This window comes from Rhinatrema bivittatum, chromosome 10 (genome assembly GCF_901001135.1).
Source record: "Rhinatrema bivittatum chromosome 10, aRhiBiv1.1, whole genome shotgun sequence".
Classification (NCBI taxonomy): domain Eukaryota; kingdom Metazoa; phylum Chordata; class Amphibia; order Gymnophiona; family Rhinatrematidae; genus Rhinatrema; species Rhinatrema bivittatum.
Window position 1 is genome coordinate 127,603,588 of NC_042624.1, and position 20,996 is coordinate 127,624,583.

A 20,996-nucleotide genomic window follows, 5' to 3' on the forward strand; every position below is an offset into this window, starting at 1 on the left:
TGTCTCTGAAGATACAGAGGGGCCACTTTAATAAAATATAAATGTACTTATGTACTGAAAAATGAGTTAACTCCCAATGCAGTAAGCTAAGAGTTAAAAATTGCACAGTAACACCACAATGCATGCAGACATGGAGCCGTGCTCAGATAATAAGCTTCAATGAATTTCTATGTGAGCAGAAGCTTTCACAGCCTCTCCAGGGTACAACGCTCAACACAACATATTTCTGCACATTTTAATGCATAACTGCTATTTATTTGCACTTTTCTTTTAGATTCGTTATAAGAAAACTGTGAATGTGGCAGGTGCCTCTTTCTGTAACACTTTCTATGGCAGAAACCTTTCCTGCAGCCAGTTAAAGGTCCCACTCTGCTACCTCTCCTTGCCTGCACTGCAGGTTTCACATCTCCCCTCAGATTCTGAATCATCAAACCTGTAGACTGTGAAAGCCATTCATCTTTCTTTCTTGAAGCATTTTGTGCTTGGTTTTTGAGGGATGGATCATTCTTGCTGAAATATCCAAGCTCTTTTCAGCTTCCATTTCTTCACTGAGTGTGGGACGTTACCTTCTAGGATATCTGGAATACATTTTTCCTTCCACCCTGTGACACTGCCTGCCACACCCCCATGCAAGGTTCAACATTTCTTATGTGCTTGTGTCTAATCAGTTCAATCTTCTTTCATCAGCACAAAGCACTTGGTTCAAAAAGATTTAGGCTTATCAAGGTGCTGCTTTGCTGCTTAGTGCTTACCTTAGACAACGACTTCTGATGAGCTTGTCGAGAAGGTTTCCTCTGACAATGCTCCCATGCAGATCACTGTTAAGTAAGTAATGCTGTACTGTGAACCCATGAACCACTACCCCAGCATCAGATAAACTTCTCAGCAGGTCATTTGCAGTGATCTCTGGGTTCCTAATCCTAACCCTAACCCTGTGAACCACTACCCCAGCATCAGATAAACTTCTCAGCAGGTCATTTGCAGTGATCTCTGGGTCCCTAATCCTAACTCTAACCCTAACCCTGTGAACCACTACCCCAGCATCAGATAAACTTCTCAGCAGGTCATTTGCAGTGATCTCTGGGTTCCTAATCCTAACTCTAACCCTGTGAACCACTACCCCAGCATCAGATAAACTTCCCAGCAGGACATTTGCAGTGATCTCTGGGTCCCTAATCCTAACTCTAACCCTAACCCTGTGAACCACTACCCCAGCATCAGATAAACGTCTCAGCGGGTCATTTGTAATGTTGTCTAGGTTCTGTTTGCAACGTTGACAGTTTTCCAGTGGTTCTATCAAAGCTTCTTCTTGATCTTGCAGATCTTACCATGTCCTCAAAATTTCCTTATTAGCATTTAGAAAGCTTTTTATAGAAGTCCCCTGCCTTGTAAGAGTGAACTATCTTCATTTTTAAATGCTCAAGCAACTGGTTGTTAAAAATAGATAAATTAACAATCAGAACCTCAGAGTTTAAAATTGTCAAACTGTGGAATTGTCTTTACCTGACTAACTGAAGGCTTAATAAGTCAATCAATGTTTTGGGTATTATTAACCACTTAAAAAAAAAAAGGATTAACAGGTCAACTGGAAGGGTATCCATACTTTGCATATGCCATATTCACTTTTTAAAAAATTATTTTCAATGTTAAAATCAGCAAATAGTAGTTTACCTTAAATATTGCACAATAATGTCATGTTTAACTTTGTAACTCTCTTTCAATCAATCTGTAACCAATAATTATTTTTAAAAATTTAAGTATGTTTTTATAATTTTTAAAGAAAGCCAACAGTCAGCATACTTGGCCAATGCCTAATAATTCTGTTCATTCATTTGGTTTCAAAGAACTTCCCATAACTGCATAATATAAAAGATATAATAGTGTGATCTGAATTTTCAGCCTCTACAAATCATTCACTGCTTGATGACAGAGGAGATTTCCTGTGTATTTCCTTTTCCCTTGTGCACAATCTTTTCAATGGACTGCGAGGTATCATCCAGGAACACTGCAACAGATTCAGTTAAATAACGGCCCTTCGTACACTTCCTCCTATGCATTCTTGTTGCAAGGTATTTGTGGGATGTGCTATGAGAATGGTTAAAGTGCAACTTATTAAACATCAAAACTGTCTACTAGTAAGAAATGAGTCCCATTTGTATAACACTGTTTGGATTTTATCCATGCATTTGAAGACTTAAGATGGACGTTAATATAACAGGTTTCCCATCCTTGGAGAGAGGGAAATGTGCTCGATTATTTGGCCTGTAAGGAACAGTTCTGAATCTTCAGTCCTGAGGCGGTTTACACTGATTGACTCAATGCTGAAGTTGAATCGTATTGTTTAATTTTTATATTGATCAAGCGACCAAACCGTAGAGTCATGAGACTCAGAACTTTTCGTTTTCAGTTTTTCATTAGCATTTTTTAATTTAGTGCCATTGGAATAAATGATTTAGAATGGAGAAGACTGATCACGTGATGTAAATGCTGGCACTATTTATTATTACGCCATTAGTAGGCGCTGGTACAGAATGACTCTTACAACTTTTTTGGGTAGCATGAAATCTTAATCCGAGTTTATTCATATGTTACACATTGCCTTTTACAGTTATTAATAATATTGCATTGATGATTATTAAGCTGTAACAATCCTGCAAGCATATGTACATTGCTTTTGTGTTTAAAAGAATCAATAAACATTACATTAAAAAAAAAAAAGGAAAACCACAGCTGTTGCAGCAGCTCACTAACAAGGCAAACACTGACGGCCAAGAAGGTTGCTTGCACATTTTTCCTGCATGCCATTTCTGGATCTAGGTCAGAGACCAAGCCTCTTCCTGTTCCACAAAGTCCATGCCAAGTTGCTGTTCTGTCTCCGGAACCTCCAATATCTTTTGTCAACCAGTGAGTGAAGAAAACTGTTCAAGCCTCTGCTTCAAGAGGATTTTGATCCAGCAGTCATGGAGTTCTGAAGGACTCCATTCCAGATGATCCACTCCAGGAGGAAACGTCCAGTGCTATGGACCTACCTCAACAATTGCAATCCTTTCCAGTTGAACCTTTCCAGGAGGAACCTGCAATCGCAGTCTTGATCCAGTAGGAGCCTGCGTCTCCAAGCCATCTGCCAACTTCGAGAGAATCCAGTCTGGTCATGCCGCTCTAGGAGGAACTCAGTTGAATCTTTCCACTCTGGGAGGAGCTCAGTCCAGCCATGCCACTCCAGGAGGAGCTCCAGCCAGCCATGCCTCTCTGGAAGAAGCCCTAATCTATCATGCCAGTGGTTCAACTCTCTACTTATCCTGAGCCAGTAGTCCAGCCATCAATGGATCCTGAGCCAAAGGTCTTACTCTCCATTCACCCCATGCCACTTTACACTCACCCTGTGCCAATGGTCCAGTATGCAAAGGATCCTGAGCCAGTGGTCTTGCCTCCTAGTCACCCTGTGCCAGTAGTTCTGCTTTTCAGACACTCTGAGTCAGCAGGCCTCTTTCCCAGGAATCTAGTCAGCCCAGAAAAGGGTCTAAATGCTATAACTAAAAAGGGTCGCTACTCTTTGCTGCTTATTTCTGAACTCCTGGACTGGCTTCAAGGAGCTAAGATATTTACAATGTTAGATCTTCAGGGAACATACAACCTTATCCAAATCAGGCCAGGGGACGAATGGAAGACCATGTGGGATGGCCACTATGAATATCTCGTCATGCCCTTTCGCCTATGCAATGCCCCCACGGTATTTCAAAATATGATGAATGAACATACCGTACTCTGGTATATTATGCGAGATTCTCTCCTGGTCTGAGTTCTAGGTGCTGGAGTATATGTGGACAAGAGGGCACCAATCAGCATTTGTAGTGGTCTTGCTCATTTGTAAAACAGTTTTGGTCACAAGTGACTCAAGAAATATCCGATATCCCTCAGAAATTTTGTAAGTTAGTGGGGCAACTGTTACTTGCAGCACGTTTTACTATAGCCACTTTTTGGAAATTTCATCCCACAATAAGACACTGGAAGGCGCAAGTAAGAGATATGGCTGATTTAGAAAAGCTCAAATTGGACATGACAGGGGAATCATTCAAATACCAGCAAATAGGGGTATATACCACCAATACTATGGTCACATGGCATCCTCTGTTGTCTGGCTCATTGACTCTAATTTCTTGTGTTGCATACTGTATGCGTCTGTTATTGCTATTTTATAACGGCTGTGTCTGCTGATTTGTTGGTTTCTAGGGGGGGGGCGCTACATGGGATTCTGTTATATATTGTTTAAATATGTAACAAACAATTTTATAAACAAAGAGTTATAAAAAAATATGATGAATGAGGTCTTCAGGGATCTCTTCTACATCAGCGTAGTGATCTATCTCAATGATATTCTTATCTTTTCAAACCCATCGCTGAGATGACTGTCAAGTTCTTCAGCGTCTATGGGCCAACAAGCTGTTCACCAAATTGGAAAAATGAGTCTTTGAGAAGGAAAGTTTACCTTTCCTGGGATATATAGTTTCTAGTGCCGGCTTCCACATGGATCCAGAGAAGGTGACCTGTATCTTGAACTGGCACCAGCCCTCTGGACTTTGTCCCTTACAGAGGTTCCTGGGGTTTGCAAATTGGTAGCCACACTTCAACTGGGCTTTATTACAGCTACCAGCTGGAGATCTCATTGCCACAGGTCATGCCTATAATGGGTTGAATCAGCACCTCATTTGCCCTTGATAACAACTCTAGAAGGGGTGCCTCCACACTACACAGATTACACCGATGTGTTCTCCAAGAAGGAGGCTGAGATGCTGCCTTCCCATAGGGTATACGACTATGCCATCAATCTGTTACCCAATACGGAATCGCCCTGTGGGAGAGTATAAGAACAAAAGAAATTGCCCAGCATCCTGTTTCCAACAGAGGCCAAACCAGGCCACAAGAACCTGGCAATTACCCAAACACTAAGAATATCCCATGCTACTGATGCAATTAATAGCAGTGGCTATTCCCTAAGTAAAATTGATTAATAGCAGTTAATGGACTTCTCCTTCAAGAACTTATCCAAACCTTTTTTGAACCCAGCTACACTAACTGCACTAACCACATCCTCTGGCAACAAATTCCAGAGCTTAATTGTGCGTTGAGTGAAAAAGAATTTTCTTCGATTAGTCTTAAATGTGCTACTTGCTAACTTCATGGAATGCCCCCTAGTCCTTCTATTTTTTGAAAGTGTAAATAACCGATTAACATCTACTCATTCAAGACCTCTCATGATCTTAAAGACCTCTATCATATCCCCCCCCCCCCCCCCCAGCCGTCTCTTCTTCAAGCTGAACAACCCTAACCTCTTCAGCCTTTCCTCATAGGGGAGCTGTTCCATCTCCTTTATCATTTTGGTTGCTCTTCTCTGTACCTTCTCCATCGCAAATATATCTTTTTTTGAGATGCGGCGACCAGAATTGTACACAGAATTCAAGGTGCGGTCTCACCATGGAGCGGTACAGAGGCATTATGACATTTTCCGTTTTATTAACCATTCCATTCCTAATAATTCCTAACATTCTGTTTGCTTTTTTGACTGCTGCAGCACACTGAGCCGACGATTTTAAAGTATTATCCACTATGATGCCTAGATCTTTTTCCTGGGTGGTAGCTCCTAATATGGAACCTAACATTGTGTAACTACAGCAAGGGTTATTTTTCCCTATATGCAACACCTTGCACTTGTCCACATTAAATTTCATCTGCCCATATCCTCCCCAGAAACGAAAACAATGTCAGAATACATCAAAGAAAACCTTGACTGGGGTTTCATCAGCCCTCCACTTCCTCCAGCGGGGCAGGTTTCTTCTTCATCTCCAAAAAGGATGACTCATTGCGTCCATGTATCAACTATATAGGATTGAACGCAATAACGAAAGGACCGGTACCCCTTACCACTCATTTCTGTTGTTTGACTGTCTCTAGGGATCAACAGTATTTATAAAGCTGGACCTTCATGGGGCCTACAATCTAATTCAGATCAAGCATGGAGATGAATGGAAGATGGCATCTCAAAAAAGATATAGTTGCACTGGAGAAGGTACAGAGAAGGGTGACCAAAATGATAAAGGCGATGGACTAGCTCCCCTATAAGGAAAGGCTAAAGAGGTTAGGGCTGTTCAGCTTGGAGATGAGACGGCTGAGGGGGGATATGATAGAGGTCTTTAAAATCATGAGGGGTCTAGAATGGGTAGATGTAAATCGGTTATTTACACTTTTGGATAATAGAAGGACTAGGGTGGCTCCATGAAGTTAGCAAGTAGCACATTTAAAACTAATTGGAGAAAATTCTTTTTCACTCAAGGCACAATTATGCTCTGGAATTTGTTGCCAGACGATGTGGTTAGTGCAGTTAGTGTAGCTGGGCTTAAAAAAGGATTGGATGAGTTCTTGGAGGAGAAGTCCATTAACTGCTATTAATCAAGTTGTCTTGGGGAATGGCCTCTGCTACTGCTGGCATCAGTAGCATGGGATCTTCTTAGTGCTTGGGTACTTGCCAGGTTCTTTTAGCCTGGTTTGGCCACTGTTGGAAACAGGATGCTGGGCTTGATGGACCCTTGGTCTGACCCAGTATGGCAATTTCTATGTTCTTATGAGATGGGCACTATGAGTATCTAGTAATGCTCTTTGGGTTATTTAAATCCTCTGCTGTATTTCAGAAGATGATGAATGAAATCTTCAGAGACCTCCTCTATGTCTATGTCATCGTGTACTTCGATGATATTCTTATCTTCTCTAAGGATCTCAACTCCCATGGCCAGCATATTTGCCTAGTCCTCCAGAGACTATGAGATAACTATACACAAAGTTGGAGAAATGTCTTTTCAAGAAAGAGAGTCTGCCTTTTCTAGGATACATCGTATCTAGCAAGGGCTTCCATATGGATCCAGATAAGGTCAAGTGCATCCAAGATTGGTTGCAATCCTCCGGTCTTTGCGCCTTGAAGAGATTCCTAGACTTTGCCAAGTATTAAAGATATTTCATTCCTAACTATTCACAAATTGCAGCTCCACTTACAGCACTCCCCTGAAAAGGAGCCAACACTAAAGCCTGACCTTCAGAGGCAGTCACTGTGTTCCAAAAATTGAAGGATGCATTCCTTCAAAAGCCTTGCATCCATCACCCTGCTCCCACATGACCCTTTATCCTCGAAGTTGATGCCTCATTGCTGGGAGTAGGAGCAGTACTGAGTCAGCACTCTTTCATCCATTCTCTTTCTTTTCACAAAACTCCTCCTCCGCAGAATACAACTATGGAATCGGAGACAGAGAACTACTGGCCATCAAGCTTGCTCTTAAGGAATGGTGCTATTGGCTCAAAGGTGCTCAACATCGCACTACCATCTACACCACTCACAAATCTTAGAACATCTTCATCAGGCCCAACAAATGAATGCCCTCCAGGGCATTGGCCTGATAGTCAGCAGCCACCAAGCAGAGTGTCCACTACCCTTCAGTTTAATTGAACTCTGGACAAGAAGCCCTCTCTTACAGACAAAAACTTCATGCATGTCACAGAGCATCTCCTGTGCTCACCAGCTCAGCTCCCTCTACAAAAGAGAAAACGTCATGTTCACTCAGAGCCATGATAGATAAATGCAAATAATTAAACTTCTTCTGCTTCAGGGAATCACCCAGTCTGACAGATTTAGATTGCACTGCAGGGATCTATGGGTACTCCCTCCTCCATTTTCAGTGTATTCCCCCCCCCCCCACCCCACCCCATCAAACCTGGGGCACGTGGGAGACCCAACATGAGAGAAAACTTTTAATAAGTAGGACCCAGAGAGAGAAGGAAACCACCCCAATCTTAGAGAGACAATTACTCCAATCCCAAGTCCAAAAAACAGAATAACAAACTACTCCAATCCCAAAAAATAGAAGAGGGAGCTATACCAGTCCTACAGAAAGGGAAGGCCAGACTATCCCAATCCCAGATAAAAAGAAGAAATTACTCTGATAGACAGAGAAGCAAACTACTCGTAGGAGGTTTTCAATGAATAAACATCTGCATGGGGTTTTCAATGGATAAACATCTGCATGGGGTTCCTTGCTGAAGTAGCGGTGGCTTCCCCCTGAGGATGACATCTCCGTCCTGTTGCAAATGTTTTGTATCTGCATGCAATGTGTTTCCAGAAGGCTCCTGTGTTTCATCTCATAAACGTGCAAAGGGAAGCAGCCTTGTGCTTTTAGTAGTGCTGTAAATCAGTAATTAGACTGAATTCCTGTACTATTTAAACTGATTGTATTGTTGGCTATTTCTATTGTGATCAGCTCTGATAAACCTTTTATCAATTAAATAATATCAATTAAATAAATTAAATTGAATTTTTTCTGAGAATGGCTGTTTATAAATATGGAGGTCCATATTCAAAACCTGTTTAGACAGATAACTCAAAAGTTACGCATCTAAAAAGAAAACGTGGCATGTTCATCTACTTATCTGGCTAAATTATAAATAGTTATCTGGCTATAATTTAGCAGCATTTCAGGGGTGTTGCGGGCGAGGCGGAGATACCCGGCTAACCTAGCTGAATATTGGGTATATTTTGCAAAGTTAGCCGGATAACTTTACACCTGCTCTGACCTGCTCTAAAAAGGTCTAAAGTTATCCGGCCTTCTGTGGCAGAAGAGCTTGCTACTTATTTGGATATCTTTAAAAGATGTCTGGGTAAGTATCGCTGTATCAGTAAAAAAAAATCAAAGAGCCTGTGGCTCCCATCTGCTTGTAAACTGCAATATCTAGCCCAGTACTCCTGAAATACTAATCACTGGGCGACTGTGCTCCCCTCCCCCACCCTTTTCCCATCTCCAATTACAAAATTTCTATTGCACCCCCTTCCCCAGTCACAAACCTCCCCCCCTAAGAAAACTCATCCCATCCCACACTCCCCCCCACAGACAAACCATCGTGCCAGCCAGGAGCAAGGATTTTAATCACCAACACTGCTATGATAGGAAATGTTAAAAGCATAAACTACTCTCAGTTTACGCTTCCAGCGCTTCCAAGTGTTACACATGGGATATCTTTTAAAGATATCCCGATAAGGATCACGTTATCTGGCCGCAAAAGGCCAGCTAAGTTTAAAATCTAAGCAGCAATATTCAGACATAGCCGGTAAGGATTTAAAATTAGCCGGATGCATGTAGCCAGATAACGTTAAACAAGTACATTCAGCAAGACGTTTATTCCTCTGAATACACAGGAGAAGGCAGGGCTCCCCAAACCTGTCCTGGGGACACCACAGCCAGTTGGGTTTTCAGGATATCCACAATGAATATGTATGAAACAAATTTGTATACACCGAGTCTCCATGGTATGCAAATTTATCTAATGCATATTCATTGTGGATATCCTGAAAACCCAACTGGCTGTGGGGTCCCCAGGACAGGTTTGGGAAGCCTGGGATAAGTTATCCGGCTAACATTAGCCAGATAATTTGTTCACTAAATGGTCTAATGAATATTAAATTAAGGCTGAGGTCTCCTGAAAGTGTAAATATTTAGTTATTGTGAGTAGGATGGAAAGCAGTTTGCTTTGCAGACATTCTTAGGAGCAGGGAAGGAAGGAAGAGATTTGCTTTCCCCTCCTGCCTCTTACTTGGCTTTTCAGGCTGCTGATGGGTTGAGATTCCTGACAATATTCTCACTACTGTAGAAGAACTCAGCTACCGGAAAGGGCTTTATTTCCTCTGGCCTGAGGTTTCCAGCCTGGAACCTTCAAACAATTCCCGATCTCAGGATATGAGAGAAAAAGGTAAAAAATAGATGGAGAGGAATAAGAGATACTGAACATAGAATAAATCTATATTGTAATGGAAATATAGAAATGGTTCCTATTAGGATCAGGGTGTGAGTGGGTGGTATGTGTGGATATGAGTGTGTAGGGGATGTTTTCACATAAGTAAGGGTACTAATACATTAGAAAATATGAGTTAAAGATTACAAGAAATGCTTTCTATGTGATATTTCACACTTGCTATGCTTTATATTTGTCATGTGTATTATTGCAATTGTTCATGGTTGCAAACTCGCAGAATAAAATATATTATTTAAAAAAATGCCATCTTAAGGGCTGAATATAAATGATGTCACGCACTGAAGGGAGGAGAGGGGGTAAACACATTTGTAATGAGGGGGTTTAGAGATTTGTGACAATGAGTGACAAGAGAGGGAGTGGGAGTTGATTTCATGCCAAAATCCTACCTTGCTACATCTAGCTATGACACTTCTCCACCAGTAGAGGTCTCCACTTAATTCTGTTTCAAGTTACCCAAGCTATCTACTTATTGGCCTTCGGACTCGGCCAGTGGTGCAGCCTCCTCTCCACCAGGGTGCCTCAGCAAGCATCCTCTCCAGTCTGGCCAAGCTCCTTCTTGATGATTCCACCACACCCATGTCTCAGCCCAGGGTAGCAAATCAGACTAATTGTCCTGCTGGTCATTCACGTAGGAACGAAGGAATATTTTCAAGGTCCAGTTGGTCCTTTCAGCTTGACCATTGGCCTATGGTGATAGGCTGACGTGAAATTCAAGGCAATGTTAAACTTCTTGCATAAGGAGCGCCAGTACATGGCGGCAAACTGTGGTCCTCGGTCGGATATAATTTCCTTTGGGAGTCCATGGAGATGGAAAATGTGTTTCATGAACAACTTGGCTAGTTCTGGGACTGATGGGAGGCCCGGCAAGGAAATAAAATGACCCATTTTCAAAAAACGGTCGATGATGACCCAGATTACGATATTGTTCTGGGACGAAGGCATGTCTGTGATGAAGTCCTTTGAGATGCTGGACCATGGCTCAGTAGGTGCTGGAAGCAGCTGGAGTAGGTCCCAAGGCCGTCCGGTAGGTGGCTTCTGTTGGGCACAGATGGGAGATGAATCCACATAGTTAAGAGAGTCTTGCACCATGTTGGGCCACCAGTAATATCTCCGCAACATCTCTAGGGTCCTGATACGACCCAGCTGTTCTGCCAACTTGGAATCATGGGCCCATTTCAAAACTCGTTCACGTAATCTATGTCGGACAATGGTTTTCCCTACTGGAACTGTGGTGGTCACAGCAAGGGATACGCAGGCAGAATCTATGATGTGTCTGGGAACATCCTCTGGTTCAAAGGATCTTGATAGTGCATCAGCACAGAGGTTCTTAGAAGCTGGGCGATAACCTAGGATGAAATTGAACCGTTGAAAGAAGAGCGCCCATCGGGCTTGTCTAGGATTCAAGAGTTGAGCTTCTTTCAGGTGCTCAAGATTCTTATGGTCAGTGAAAATAGTAAATTTATGTTGCACCCCTTCCAACCAGGGGCACCACTCTTGGAGCACCAACTTGACGGCGAGAAGTTCTCAGTCACCAATGGTGTAGTGCTGCTCTGTAGGAGAGAACTTGTGGGAATAGAATGAACAAGGTATCAATTTACCCTTTGGAGAAACTGACTTAGGATGGCTCCTGCTCCAATTGCAGAGGCGTAGACTTCGACGACAAATGGACGTCTTGGGTCTGGATGCTGAAGACAAGGGTCAGAACAGAAGGTTTCTTTTAGCGTCTGAAAGACGGCTTGTGCTTTGGGTGTCCACGCACGAGTGTTAACTCCTTTGTTGGTCATGGCGGTGAGCGGAGCAGCTAGGGTAGAATAATTATGAAGCTCCAGTAATAATTAGTAAAACCAAGGAAACGTTGTAAGGCCCGTAGGCCTACTGGCTGGAGCCAGTCTCGGATCCCCTGGACTTTCTCTGGATCCATGGAGAAACATCGATCGGATATGATGTACCCTAGGAAGGGTAAGCGATTTCGCTTGAAGAGGCACTTTTCTAACTTGGCATATAGATGATTTTCTCTTAGACGTTGGAGGATGATCCAAACATGATCTTGATGGGATTCAAGGTCTTTGGAAAAGATCAAGATGTCGTCAAGATATACGACTACGAATGAGTACAAGAGGTCTCAAAGGATTTTGTTTATAAGGCGATGAAAGACTGCTGGGGCATTGCATAGCCCAAAGGGCATCACGGTATATTCATAGTGACCATCCCTCGTATTGAATGCGGTTTTCCAGATAGCTTCAGCTTGGATGCGTACCAGATTGTATGCACCCCTCAGATCCAACTTGGTGAAGATCCGTGCCCCTTGAAGGCGATCAAACAGCTCATTGACAAGGGGCAGGGGGTAATGGTCTTTGCGGGTTATGGCATTGAGCCCTCTGTAATTAATACAAGGTCGTAAACCACCATCCTTCTTCTTGACGAAGAAAAAGCCCGCTCCAGCGGGAGAATCAGAGGGACGAATGAACCCTTTTTCTAGGTTCTCTTTGATATACTCAGACATGGCTAGGGTTTCTGGGTGAGACAATGGGTAAGTTCTGCTCTTGGGAGTTGTCGCGCCCAGCAGAAGCTCTATGGAGCAATTGAACTTGCGTAACGGAGGCAAGGTATCCGCCTTCTGCTTCGAGAAGACATCTTTGAACTCAACATACTGAGTAGGCAAACCAGATAGAGTGGTAGCCTTCATGACAGAGACTGCTGGAGATACTTGATGTAGGCATGTCTTCTGGCATTGGGAACCCCACTGCATCAACTGCAGGGAATGCCAATCGAACTGGGGTTCGTGGACCTGGAGCAAAGGCAGCCCCAGGATGACTGGATGTGTGGAATGTTTTAACACATAGGAGGACATCTCCTCCTCATGGAGAGTGCCCACGGTAAGATGGACTGCCACTGTTTGATGAGTAATGAGCCCTGGAAGATGTTCTCCTTGAATGGAGGCGTTGCGGAGGCTCACATCTAATGGTTGAAGAGGAATGTTCAGAAGCTTGACGTTGTCATCCATGATGAAGCTGCCACTTGCTCCTGTATCGACAAGAGCAGTGGTGGTGAAGGAGTGGGCCTCGATGCCCAGAGAGACTGGAAGCAGGAATTGGGGGCCGGTGACAGTAGCGCCTAAGCTCGGGATCCCCGCCGGGCTCAGGCATTGCAGTTTTCCGGACGGACTGGACAGGATTGCCGAAGATGTCCGGAAGTGCCACAGTAAAGGCAAAGACCCTCCTTCCTCCGACAGAGACGTTCGGTCAGAGACAGTCGCCCACGGTTCACCTCCATAGGTTCCACCACGAGAGAAGGTGGTGGTGCTGGAGTTTTAGCTGGAGGATTCTGGACACATGTGGGATGTGGTGTAGGAGAGCGGGAAGCCTTTACTTCTAGGCACCTTTGCCGGAGACGATGGTCGATCTTCCAGGTGAGGGAAATCAGGTCCTCTAGAGACGTGGGAGTCTCATGGACGGAGAGTTCATCTTTGAGAGCGCTGGAGAGTCCATCTAGGAAGATGGCTTGCAGACAATCTTCTTGCCACCCAAGCTCAGAATCCAGGGTCCTGAACTCCACCCTATACTCAGAGAGGGTCCGAGACCCTTGACGGAAGTGGAGTAGATTATGGCTGGCTACAGCTTGGCGGCCTGGGTCTCCAAAGGTCTGCTTGAAGAAAGCAACAAACTCGGGTAGCTTGGAAAGCATAGGATCAGAGCGTTCCCATAAGGGAGAGGCCCATGCCAGAGCCTTCCCTTCCAGGCGGGAAAGGATGAAGGTCACTTTGGTTGTTTCCTTCGGGAACAAGGATGGTTGCAGTACAAATTGCATGAAGCACTATTTGAGGAAGTCATGACAGGAACGTATGTCCCCGTTGTACCGAGGAGAAACGCCAACGATGCTTTGGGTAGCATAGAGGCTGATAGGCCCACGGGTTTGGGCAGAGCTGTATTTCACAGCTGGGAATGAAGCTCTTCCACCGAAGAGGCTAGCAATTCCAAAGCTTGATAATGTTCTTTGACTGTGGCAGCCAACCCCAGTAGGGCCCTGGAGGCGGGAGTCTCCGCCGAGTCCATGGCCTTAGCAACCTGTTGCGCTTGGAGGTGGACCCTTGTCGTGGAGCAGTGGAGAACAGCTCCCTGGTAGGGACCAAAAAGCACCTACCTCAGGGGCAGAGCACAGGAGGAGACAGAGGCTAGGATGAGCTTCTCCACTGGAAGCTCGAGGTCCCCCCCGGGTGGAGCCCGTAGGGACCCGGGCCGCTTGGACTTAGGTGGGCCTCACAGGGTCTCCCGGAGAGGTAGTAGAGAGGCGTGCCCATGAACAGCAAGGGAGCATGGTCAGACCTCACACTGTTGGTCTGGAGGAGCAAGGAAGGTCAGAACAGTGTAGGCGATGACAAGGCAAGGGACAAAGCCAGAATCAGGAGACGTGGTCAATGGCAGCCGAGGTCAGAATCCAAGGGTCAGTCCGAGGAGTAGTCAACAAGGCAGAGGTCATGTTCTGGAGGTCAGACGAGGTCACAAGGCAGGCAGAGGTCAGGATGCAGGCAGCGGACAGAATGGTCAAGGAACAGGCCAGTACCAGAGAGAAGGTCCGAGGGTACTACCTGGGGAGATGGACAGACAGAAGCTGGAACAGAAGGACACTGGAACAGAAGGACACTGGATAAGGCTGGGACAGTAGGATGCTTGAACAAGACTGGAACAAGACTGTGAACGCAAAGGCAAACTAGAACACAATACAATGCCGATTCGATTGCCAAGGCAAGGAAGTGCAGGCAGGAACTTCCTTATATCGTTCCATCAATCAGGTTGCGCCACAGAGCTAGGACCCGCCCTGGCCCTACAAGAGGCTGGGCGGTCCACGCGCGCACAGGGGCATGGCCAACGCCACTGGAGAAGCCGAACTCCGGCGTGAGGTCTGGTGCACAGTGGAAGGCCCGGTGACTGCCGCCGCAGGATGCTGAGGCCTAGAGGAGCTTGCGGCTGCCGCTGGGGAGGCCAACCCGTGACCTGCAGAGGCACTAGGAGGTGAGCAGGCCTGTGCATGGGCCGGGCGCGGACGGGCTGCGCAACATCTCATTCTCTTAAAGTCACTGATGTCCTATGGTATGACCACTCTTTAACTAGCTTTTCCATATCTTGGCCCAAAGATTCATGTAACCCTCTTAAGTCTCAATCACAAGCAAGGAGAAGTTTCATAGATAGAGTGTCATGAAATTTAGAGGTATCTCCACTATTAGAATCCCTGTGCTCTGATGATCTAGATAGGAATGTTGATGAATGGTCAGACCATGTTAATACTGTTCTTGACACCATTGCTCCTCTTAAGTTTCTACCTCTAATGAGAAAGAAACCTCAGCCTTGGCTCACCCCCACCTTGATTTCCTTCAGGAAAACATTAGGGAAGAGTGAGCAGGGCTGATCTAAAATGCCCTCCTCAGCAAATACATCTAATTTTAGACTTTTTCTTTCTAAATATCAAACTGAAACTCTTAACTCCAAAAAAGATTATTATGCAGAAAAAAATTAACCAACTAGGGAACAATCTTAAAGCATTATTTCAATGTAAACCGCTAAATGAAGCGATAGTTACTGTTCCTTGTAAACCGGGGTGATATGTATATTATACAGGAACCTCCGGTATATAAATCCTTTAAATAAATAAATAAATAAATAAATAAATAATTTCGTTTGGTTCACAATCTTACACGTGATCCAAAAAAATCAGTACTTTCTTCAGATTCTCTCTCAGCTGATGCCTTCTTGAAACATTTTTCACTAAAGTTAGAGAATCTTAGTTTAATTTTCACCAATGTTACACCTTGGTATCACAATTCTGCTTCTATTCATACTCCCACTTGGTCTTCCTTTAAAGATGTTTCTTCTCTGGAAATTTCTAGTTTTGTGTCCTGCATAAACAATGTTATTTGTTGATCAACGAATGCTCCTATCCTAGCTTTCATAATTATAATTACACACTCATGCCATCTTTAACATTTATTGTTAATAATTCCCTTCATTCTGGATCTGTCCCTAATTGTCGTAAGAAAGCAAAAGTTAAGCCTCTATTGGAAAAATCCAATCTTGATGCATCCGATTTGTCCAATTACCATACAATTTCTTCCCTACATTTTGTTTCTAAAATCATTGAATGTGCGATACTATGTCAATTCACTGATTTTTTGGAAAACAATGAGATCTTAGATCCCCATCAGTTTGGTTTTCATCAATCTATGAGTACAGAACTTTTATTGGTATCTCTGACTGACACTATCAAATAGGGACTTGACAATGGCCAACAATTTCTTTTGGTCTCTCTAGATATATCATCAGCATTTGATACCATAGATCACAAAATTTTCCTATTCCTTCTTCGTGAGTGTTGCATTTCTTGCAATGTTCTGGGCTTGTTTTCTTCTTAGCTTAATAATTGTTCCCAACAAGTGAAATTTAACCATTAGCTTTCCACAATACATTATCTAAATTCTGGTGTTCCTCAAGGCTCTGCCTTGTCAGCCATGCTATTCAATGTATATCTAGCTCCTATCACAAAACTTCTTGCTAGCATTACAGATGGGTGTAAAATCTACACCGATGATATCCAATTTGTCATTAAACTACATCCCACTTGGAAGGATACTATAGACCATCTGCAAATCTGTATGTCCACAATAAAACAATGGCTGCATCAAAATACATTGTCATTAAACACTGCTAAAACTGAACGTTTACTAATTCATAGGCCTCATTCCATCTCTCAATATGACTCAATTTCTTTTGATAACCTCACTTTTTCATTGAATTCTCCTATAAAAAGTCTGGGTGTTTTTCTGGATGCAACGTTATCATTCCAACCTCAAATTAAATCACTCATTAGAGCCGGCTTCTATAAACTACATCTAGAAACATAGAAATGACATAGAAATGACGGCAGAAGAAGACCAAACGGCCCATCCAGTCTGCCCAGCAAGCTTCACACATTTATTTTTCTCATACTTATCTGTTTCTCTTAGCTCTTTGGTTCTATTTCCCTTCCACCCCCACTATTGATGTAGAGAGCAGTGATGGAGCTGCATCCAAGTGAAATATCAAGCTTGATTAGTTAGGGGTAGTAACCGCCGCAATAAGCAAGCTACACCCATGCTTATTTGTTTTACCCAGACTATGTTATTCAGCCCTTATTGGTTGTTTTTCTTCTCCCCTGTCGTTGAAGCAGAGAGCTGTGCTGGATATGCGTGAAGTATCAGTTTTTCTTCTCCCCTGCCGTTGAAGCAGAGAGCTGTGCTGGATATGCGTGAAGTATCAGTTTTTCTTCTCCCCTGCCGTTGAAGCAGAGAGCTGTGCTGGATATGCGTGAAGTATCAGTTTTTCTTCTCCCCTGCCGTTGAAGCAGAGAGCTATGCTGGATATGCATTGAAAGTGAAGTATCAGGCTTATTTGGTTTGGGGTAGTAAGCGCCGTAACAAGCCAGCTACTCCCCGCTTTGTGAGTGCAAATCCTTTTTTCCACATTTCCTCTTGCTGTTGAAGCTTAGAGCGATGTTGGAGTCACAGTAACCATGTGTATGTTTATTGAATACGGGTATTATCTCCAGGCAGTAGCCGTCATTCTGGCGAGCCACCCACTCTTCATTGACGGCCTCTTGACTTTACGGATCCACAGTGTTTATCCCACGCCCCTTTGAAGTCCTTCACAGTTCTGGTCTTCACTACTTCCTCCGGAAGGGCATTCACCACCCTCTCCGTGAAGAAATACTTCCTGACATTGGTTCTGAATCTTCCTCCCTGGAGCTTCAAATCGTGACCCCTGGTTCTGCTGATTTTTTTTCCTACGGAAAAGGTTTGTCGTTGTCTTTGGATCATATTGGCTGGTTTACGTCACTGTTTACACAATCATGATTTCCATACTATTGTTCGTGCGATTATATTCCCTCATGTCTACTATTGTAACAATTTACTGTTTGGAAGACCTAATAGCTCCCTACACCCTCTACAACTCCTTCTCAATTCTGCTGTAAGACTAGTTTCTGGTTCTAATCGATTTGATCACATTACACCAATTCTTGCTAAAATGAAATGGCTACCGATTTGAAAGCATATTCGGTATAAAATTGCAAAGACTACCTTTAAATTGTTATGTACAGACTCTTGTTCAAATGCCCTGCTGAGGATTTACAAGCCTTCCCATGAATTAAGATCCTCACAAAATGGTTTATTAGATGTCCCCTCCGTACATCACGCTCACCTTGCCACAACTAGAGAGACAGCATTCTCCGTAGCGGTGCATACCTTATGGAACTCGTTACCTTTACACCTTCGCCTCCAAGATAATACAAAAAAATTCTGACTCCTTCTGAAAGGCTTTATATTGCAGCAGGCTTTTTGTTGATTTTTGTTTATGTTTTATTTTGTTCTTCTGAAATGATTGTCTATTTTATGTTTTTATTGTTACTGCCTATTTATTAATTTTGATTGTGTATGTTTTTAATTGTAAATCGCTTAGGCCTTCATGTGTTAGGCAATTAATAAATTTTAAATAAATATTAAATACATGTACAACTTCTCACCGGCGGGTAAAAAATCATACATGTGACCCTCGATGCAAAAGACTTGGAGGCCCCTCTCTTGCTGCTGGACTGCTGCCTTCATCTCAAATTTGTTCAGTTCCTAGTTAAGTTTTAGGTTGCTGTGGGGGTAGGAATGTGTCTAATTAGAGTCCTTTGGATGTATTAGTGTATTCACTATATGGGGCGGATTTTAAAAGGATTACGCGTGTATATTATGTTCGTAACCCCGAAAACCCACTCCTGCCCGCGCGTGCCAAGCCTATTTTGCATAGGCCCAGCGATGCACACAAGCCCCGGGACGTGTGTAAGTCCCGGGACTTGAAAAAATGGGCGGGGAGTAGACGGGGCGGTCTGGGGCATGGGCATGGCCATAGGCCTCTCCACTGCCGCTGGACCCGGGGATCTCGCACCGGCACTTGGCCGGCGCAGGCAGGCGTAAATAAAAAAATAAAGGTGGGGGGATTTAGGTAGGGCTGGGGGGGGGGGGTTAAATAGGGGAAGGGAGGGGCAAGGTGCGGGGGGGGGGGGTGGTGGTGGTGGAAGGAAAGTTCCCTCTGAGGTCGCTCCGATTTCGGAGTGGCCTCAGAGGGAACGGTGAAAGCCATCGGGGCTCCCCTAGGGCTCGGTACGCATAAGGTTGCACACGGGTGTGCAACCCCTTGCGCGCGCCAACCCAGGATTTTATAACAAGCACACCTGCCTGTAAATTAAAGGATGAGCTGGGGCTGGTTGGGAGAGGGGTGGGAAACAAACACACTAACTTGTTTATTAGCTGCTTTACTATTGAAAATACAAACAAACATTATTTAAAAAACAAAACACTAATTTCTGTTTATAAGCTGTCTTACTATTTAAAAAACAAACAAACAAAGACACTAATTAATATACCCCCAATAGTTTACTTCTCCCCAGTACTTTTAAAAAATTCCCCAAGCAGAACTTTCTGATTCCTTTCAGGCACCAGCAAGGTGATCCTGTCCTCTCAATGCTCTGTTGTTTTGTTAGCCTCCCTCCCAGCACAGTGTTTTTGAAACACTGCCCATGTCGGGGGACCATTGATTAGTTGATGCAAACTATTGACAATTTGAACTTATTTGTTTGCTTATATACAATAAAAACCATTCTTGGAACTTTATGGATATTGTAGAGTATTTCATATTCCTTCTCCTGCTATAGCCAGATAATTTAGCCGGATAGAAAAAAGGGCATTTTGGGGGCATTCCAGGGTGGGGCTGAGATATCTGGCTAGGTTAGCTGGATAATTTTAGAGCCTCTTCTGAGCAGGTCTAAACATAGCCAGATTTGTGTGGCCAGATAAACTTCCATTTAGATATCCGGTTAAGTGGCAAGGCTAATGGGAGAAAAGAAACACGACCTGAAAGGCTCCAGTCAGCTCCCCTCTTTTCAGGGCTGCACCTGCTCCTAAAAAGGCCTTGTATTGCCTGGTTTACTAAAAATAGAGGCCTACAGGCCAGGGTCTATGATGGTCTTTCCCCTCCTCCTACCCCTCTCACTCCCTGGTCTGATTTATGTTTATTCAAAAGCACTCTACTCCCCCCTCAAATCCTAACCCTCCCACCTTTGTTTTTCCCTACAATTCTGGTTTCTTCAGCCCAGATTACGGTACTCTCCTGTTACGATCCCCCCTGTTGCTGCGCTACAGGAGGTATCTTACCTTCCCTCCGGAGGCCGCTCCTAAGCCAGGGCCTCGCCTGTGCACCATCCAGGATTTGCTCCAGGGCCTGGGAGACCTAGCTGTTCCTGAGGCCTGCCTGTGGCTTGCTTGGCTGCGTTTGGACTTCCTGGTTGGCCACACCCTTCTCCCTAGGGGCCGGCCCGCAGCTCTCCACCTCAGTTATAGGGTCAGCAAGGGGCGGTCCTGGCAAACTCCTCCCAGGGAGTTGCCTACATCCTGCAGTATAAAAGGACTCTCATTTCACTTGCTACTTGCCTTCGGATTAGCCTTACACATTGCTGTGTCTTGTCTGCTGATCCAGGTTCTCTGTGCTTTGATGGTTCCCTGTTATGTCCCTGAAGTTGCCTTGATGTCTAATCCTGTTGTTGCCTGATGTCTATTCCTGATCCAGTTCCAGTTGTTCTGCCCTATGTCTTCGTCTGGCTCCTGAGCCTTCTGGCCTGTTGGGCCCTGGAGTGGCCAACAGGAGGGATTTGTCCCTGTGCTCTGGAGCTTCCCTTCCTGCCAGCCGATGGGGCTTCGGCTGTCATTGGTCCCGACATCGGAGTTCCTTCTCGCCTGGATCTTCCCTGTGCTCTCCTGTTCTCAGCGTGGTCCGCGACCAGCCTTCCTGGGCTGTGTAGGGTGCGTATGGGACAGGGTGGTCTGTGACTCAGTCCCGCGGGTGAGCTGAGTAGGGTGCCCTGAGGGACTGTGCCCATGTCTTCCTTCCAGCCCTTGCCTCTGATGTCTCTGCACCAGCCCTTGCCTCTGATGTCTCTGCACCAGCCTTGTCTATAATGTCTGCACTAGCCTTCTTCTAAGATGTCTTCCGTGTACTAAGGACTCTGTCTGCCCTCGTCCTCTGACCGGCCTGCCGCCCTTTGCCGTTACCCAGCGGCAGGTCCGAAAGGGCTTGGAACAGTCTGAG